Source organism: Nannobrachium achirus (genome assembly GCF_963921795.1).
Source record: "Nannobrachium achirus genome assembly, chromosome: 14".
Lineage (NCBI taxonomy): Eukaryota > Metazoa > Chordata > Actinopteri > Myctophiformes > Myctophidae > Nannobrachium > Nannobrachium achirus.
The window spans coordinates 22,304,391-22,310,390 of NC_137821.1; the positions used below are offsets into that span (position 1 = coordinate 22,304,391).

General features: G+C 39.0%; 1 protein-coding gene across 1 annotated transcript in view; it reads left to right on the forward strand.

Moving 5' to 3' along the window:
* The window catches only part of LOC308298472 (Fc receptor-like protein 5), a 38,501-nt gene extending 36,930 nt beyond the window's left edge, over positions 1-1,571 (forward strand). The window contains exon 15 of the mRNA XM_080742078.1: positions 197-1,571. The gene's annotated coding sequence lies outside the window, so the exon portion shown is untranslated. The remainder of the gene's footprint in view (positions 1-196) is intronic.
* The last annotated feature ends 4,429 nt before the right edge of the window (positions 1,572-6,000 follow it).

The following is a 6,000-nucleotide window of genomic DNA, read 5'->3' on the forward strand; positions in this document are numbered from 1 at the left end:
GTTGCGTTGCTCTGCGTCGCGACGACTTCATTGACGCAGTCACATTGACGTCCGACCGGGCCGGAATTTCAGCTGACTGGAGTCAAGTGTTTTCATGCCATGGATGGATGGATGAGTTCTGTTGAGATGAGCATAAAAAGTACTGAAAGAATGTCACTGTATCCTGTTATAAATGTTTACTGTAACTTTGTTTCAGCTCCGGAGACGTGTAGGACAGCCCAACAAACATGAGACGAGGATAAAAGCAATGGCTCTTCTCCAATTTTAACAGTTACTGTGGTTAACATTATATAATTAAGTAACCATACAAATGGATCTTGACCAATAAATGCAGGGTAAAATGTAGGGCTGCACGATACTGGAAAAGAAACTAGACCAGGTCAACCTGGTTGTGCCAGACCCCCTGTCTGTCATCATCATTTATGACATCATGCCTTTTGTAGGCATGTCATCATCATGTCATCATCATATATACCCTTTATATAGAAAACCCGGACAGACCGACATTTGCTTATGTAGGCCTACCCATTTCATGGGTCTGGCAAAAACTTGCATTGCAATATTTTGTCTTCCTATGGCTATGGTATATATTGTGATATTAAAGCAGCTATATGTAGGCCTAGTGTTCTGCTGACGTAAGCAGATTTTTGGCAATTGCTTTTATTTTTTCCCTTTTTTGAGCTGTACAAACCGCTCCTATGGCCTGCTTCATGTTACCCTAATGATGATGTCATGACTCATGAGTTAGCCAGACCAATCAAACACAAAAAATCACACCCGTGTGAAGTGGAGCTGTGTGTGTGTGTGTGTGTGTGTGTGTGTGTGTGTGTGTGTGTGTAGATCATGTGTACCGATTTTTGTGACATTTGAAGAAAATATCTAGGAAAAGGAGCAAAAAGTGTGTTTTGGAGAAAATTCAAGATGGCGGAAAATCTATCCTGGCGCAAATGGGCGTGGCCTATATGGGGAGATGCGTCTTGACCCAAGGAATCCAGGGAAAAAATACGTTTAATTTTCCGATCTACGGTTCAAGAGTTACGGGGCAAAACGTAAAGTGGGCCGTTATAACGCCACCATGAGGCCGAGTGATGTAATTATTTTTCGATTCATTCTTAAAATCATTATGAATCTCCTCTCCGAGGTTTGAAACTATAGCTCCTATGGTTTACGAGAGAAAAATACTTGAAAGTGATTTCTTGCCCCATTATAAGTCAATGGGGACAATTAAGCGTCGTTTTTTGCCGATTACGTCGGCATGGTAAGGCGGATCGGAACGAAAGGTAATAGAACACCATTCCCGGCCGAGCCGCACATTTTGATGTATATATTGCGCGAGTGGCGTAAATGGTGCGGCACTAGTTACGCGCCGAAGTTCAGGCTACATACACACGGACGGACGGACACACAGACAGACACACAGACAGACCCACACAGCCACGTATAGGGAGCTGCACACAGCTCCAAAAATGTGTACCGACCAATCAAACACTTATTTGTTCATGATGTCATAGACACAGGCACAGATCAATCAAATAATGTGTTTAGTCAAAAAATAGTACCTCATAGACACAGAGGCCTCTGATTGGTTTGCCAGTCTGTCTTTAACCAAAGAATATCTACCATTCATGTTATGAATTGGCCAAACAGAACAGACCATTTGATTTTGAATTTCAAATCGTTGTTTGATTGCCCTTAAAGGCAATCCTTCCGGGAGGGTTCAGTCTGTGAAATATCTTTCTGGTTTGGTTAAACGGTCGTCCCATACCTTGATGACAAGGACCTTGGTGTAGACTTTAAGTTTTGTCAGATCAAAATCTAATATGCTCATGTCCTATTGGTCTGCTGTCCCTCTTGATTAGGTCATAGTCCTTGGGTCTTTGTTGCGTTAAAGTCCTTCATTACACATTCATGAGGCTCTCTGGCCTCTTTGGTTTCTGAATGGCTTTGAAAATAACACACTGCAATATGCCAGACATATCCTATTGAATGGCTTTGTGTTCTTCAATAAATAACATAAGAGATATAATAACTATGAATTATCAAGTGGATTTGTTATTTATATTGTGAATGATGTCACAGTTCTGTCATACTTTCTGACATCATGTTGTGAAGGTTTTACTAAATTTGTTTTTCAATATATACATCATTAACCGCTCACTTCGCACTGGTGCGATTTTTAAAAATTATATTCAGACGGCTAACAATGCTTCCTAAATAAATCTAGTCTCTGTGACACTTCCAGGGTCTGCCTCCAAAACTATTTTATCTGAGAAGCTCTGTCATTGGGGGGGTTGAGCCATCGCCTGGCTGTACAAAGAATCAAATGTGCACGCAGAAGTACGATGATTCGATAATCACATTGTGATTCGGGGTCACCACAGCTCCAGAAAACACCCACAAAACTCTGAAAAGTGATGACTCATCACTTTTCATCACTAAACCATCTGGGGCCATTTGTAGACCAAGGAATGTTTGTTTTTTGTGCAAAACAAATGCTTGCAATGGATTCAGCATCATGACAAACCCCTAATTATACCCCTCACATCCTACTTAAATACCCAGAAAAAAAGTGTTTTCTGGGTATTTTCCTCCTGTATTGAAAGTCGATGGGAGCCCAACTTGATTTGGCCGCTGTGGCGACCCTGAATGTCGCAGACACGGGCGCCCTAGCTAAATCGTTAGAGCATGCCCTGAGCTACATCTGTGCAAAATGTTGCACTTTAAGACTGATTAGCACGAGAAAATAAACCCTAAGAAAGGGTACGGAAACTTGGAAGTTATAAAAAAAAGAAATATAAATTTGGGTACAACAAGGTGGACTCGCCTTCAGCGAGCCCACAATAAATATAAACTGGGGTAGAACAAGGTGGACTCGCCTTCAGCGAGCCCACAATAATGAAGATAACATACGTGTGCTCGCCTTTCAGGCGAGCCCACAATTATAGAGTATTTTCAAACTCAATAATCCTCATTGTAAGATGATGCTATTTCTGTCTATACTTGCATGGTCTGAAAAATGTACAGATACAAAAAATGTTTATAGTTTTAACTACATTTCAACCAAATAATGACCCGGAATTGTGGAATCATTCTTCCTCCTCAGCTTTTCTCAGAAGGATAATAAGTCTATCCTTATCCAATAGACAACCAGCTACAAGGCTAAGCCATTCAGAATTGGAATCAGTTACTGGTAAAGAACTAATTGAGTACAATAAAGGACTTTTAAAAACCTTTTAAAATCCTCTTTGCAGACCTTGTAAATTGAAAATTATTTTCCTGTGCCTGCTAATAAAGTATTCAATCAATCAAGCGTTTCTCAATTTACACACACAGTTCAGATTACTACATGTGGTGGACAACATTCTCAACCACAGGAGGCCTACAGATAGCCTTCTTCTCCTTTTCAAATATTAACAACTACAAGTGCTTTAAAAATACAAATTAAAAAGCACATTTACTTTCTATTCTATCAATAATGAATAGCTACATTATTTACCCATTTACAGTAGATTTGAACTGATCTACTGAAATTAAATTTCATTAGTAATGTAGTGGAGTCAAAAGTGAATTACAAAAATACAAATACTCAAGTAAAGTACAGAACGAAATCTCTTACTTAGGATGTATCCTTGAAGCTAATCTTTCCAGCGAAAAGATGACTTCAAAAGTAATAAAAAAAATCAACCAACGAACTCGTTTCCTACAGAGGATCGCCCCAATGGTCAACTTCAACACACTGAAGACCATAGCTGGTGCAATAATCCAGCCCCTCTTTGCCCCACAGGCCCTTAAAACTAAACTCCAAACAGCCCAAAATAAACTTAGGGTCCTGCTTAACCTTCCCTATCAGACTCACCTCACCGCTACTCACCAGTTAAGAGTGGGGTGGCTCAGAGTAGATGACAGAGTACAGCAAATTGCAATGGGCCTGGTGTACAAGATACACTACACCACTATGATACCCAACCTGTCAAAATACTTTATAAACGTTAAGGATGTCCATAATTACAACACCAGAGGCAGTGCCACAGATCACGTTCAACCCAGAGTCAACTCAAAGAAAGGGTCGAACTTGTTCTTCTGCTATACCACAAAAATGTGGAATGCCTTACCGAAGGCCATAAAGGAGTGTGGATCACTAGCATCCTTTAAAATTGCCCTGAAAAACCACTTACAGGCAGCAGCCGTTCGCAACTGGTAAAAAACCTAGCCCAACCCTACCCTCCCTGCCCCTTCCTTGTATATACTTGTATACTTGTATATTCCTTGTATATACTTACTGTTTGTTTAGATTTACTGTATATTCCTTGTACTTACTGTTTGTTTAGATTTACTGTTTTCTTTTCTTTTTTTTCCCCCTTTTTTCTTTACATATCTACTGCATAGTACTGTGTTCTATTTGTCTGTCATTCAATGTTATATGAGATACTTAAATGGTTTCCTGTTGAAATAAGCTTAGTCTTTTCATGGATCTCCTTTTAGTAGACCTTGTACCAGTGAATTGTACCGTCATGAATCTGTACATTTTCCTATGCAAACTTCTAATAAAGCCTTCAATCAATCAAAGAATAGGCTACTATAGGCTATACTCTCAGAGTCATCTTTACTAGACTACCAGGCCTACTTAAGTAGGCTACTGTCCACCATTGCTAATGTCTTGTCATCTCACTGTGACATTGAAATGTAAATTGGATACACTTCTCCTTCTTGTTCTTCTAGAAGTAGAACACAATATTAGTGGACCAGAGCTAGAACACAATAAACAGCAGCGCCACAGTGACATCTACTGGCAAATGTAGACGCTCACGGCAATGATCCGTTCAAAATTAATGATTCGTTCACGTTCACCGTAGACGTCACGTCTCTCCTGGCTCTTGGCTGTATAAGGGTGGGTGACGTGACGTAGCGTTTTCGCTGTCCTCGGTGTCAAACATGTATAAATAAAAAATATATTTGTCAAAAACCTTCTGAATATTGTGCAGGACATTAAGCTTTATGTGAACTTACTCAAGATTAAAACATTTCATTCCTCATTTCTTCAGAATCTTCAACCAAACATGGTAAATGTCATCTGGTGTGACTGTCCCAACCTTGTTTCTCAAAGTGGGAACTTGAATAAAACTAAGAAAAATAATTGCTAAAATTCATTTAAAAATGAATTTAGGCAAAAAAAAATGTCTATTTGTGAGCCTATATCTTTTCAAAGTCCAAGCATAATGTTTTCAGTCATTTCTGATCAAAAAGATTTTGTCCCCCAAACCAAAATCATCTGGTGTGACACTAGTTTGGAAAAATTAAACAGGCAATAATTTGGACACCTACTGGGCTAGAGAGGTCCTTCTTCTGTAAGGCTATTCAGCACTCCCAGCACAACTGCAAGACAGGTGTCTGAGGTGAGTTATGATTTTAACATTTTCATGAAATGCCATCTTGTTGAAACTTTGACAAGTGTGGCACTTCTGGATGTCATCTGGTGTGACACCTTTTTCATTAATAAAGCAAAAGTTATTTGAAACTTTGGTCATAATTACATGTAAATCTAGGTTGTTTTGTTATAGCTAGCATGTTGTTAGCATGCTAATGTGTACCTGGTAGCCTCAAGGTAGTCCTAAATGCAGAAAACGTCATCTGGTGTGACACTTCGTCATCTGGTGTGACATATCTGCTTGTCACGCCAGATGACTTGATTGTCACACCAGATGATATATACTGTATTTTCCTACAGACATAACAATAAATAACAAGTCCCATGTTTCTTTTGTCCATTTAAAACATTTTAACATGTTTAAAACAACGTTTTAAACATTTTTACATAATTTAATTTAGCTTCATTCGGTGATACAGCAAATTCATCAGACAGAGCAGAAACCCCTTCACAGAAACCTAAACCTTATATTGTGGTAACACTTTATAATAACTATCCGTTATAAGCAGTTAATATAAGACACTTGACAACAGAAAATGGGTGGTACAGAAAATGTGATTTTATTATTTCCAAAA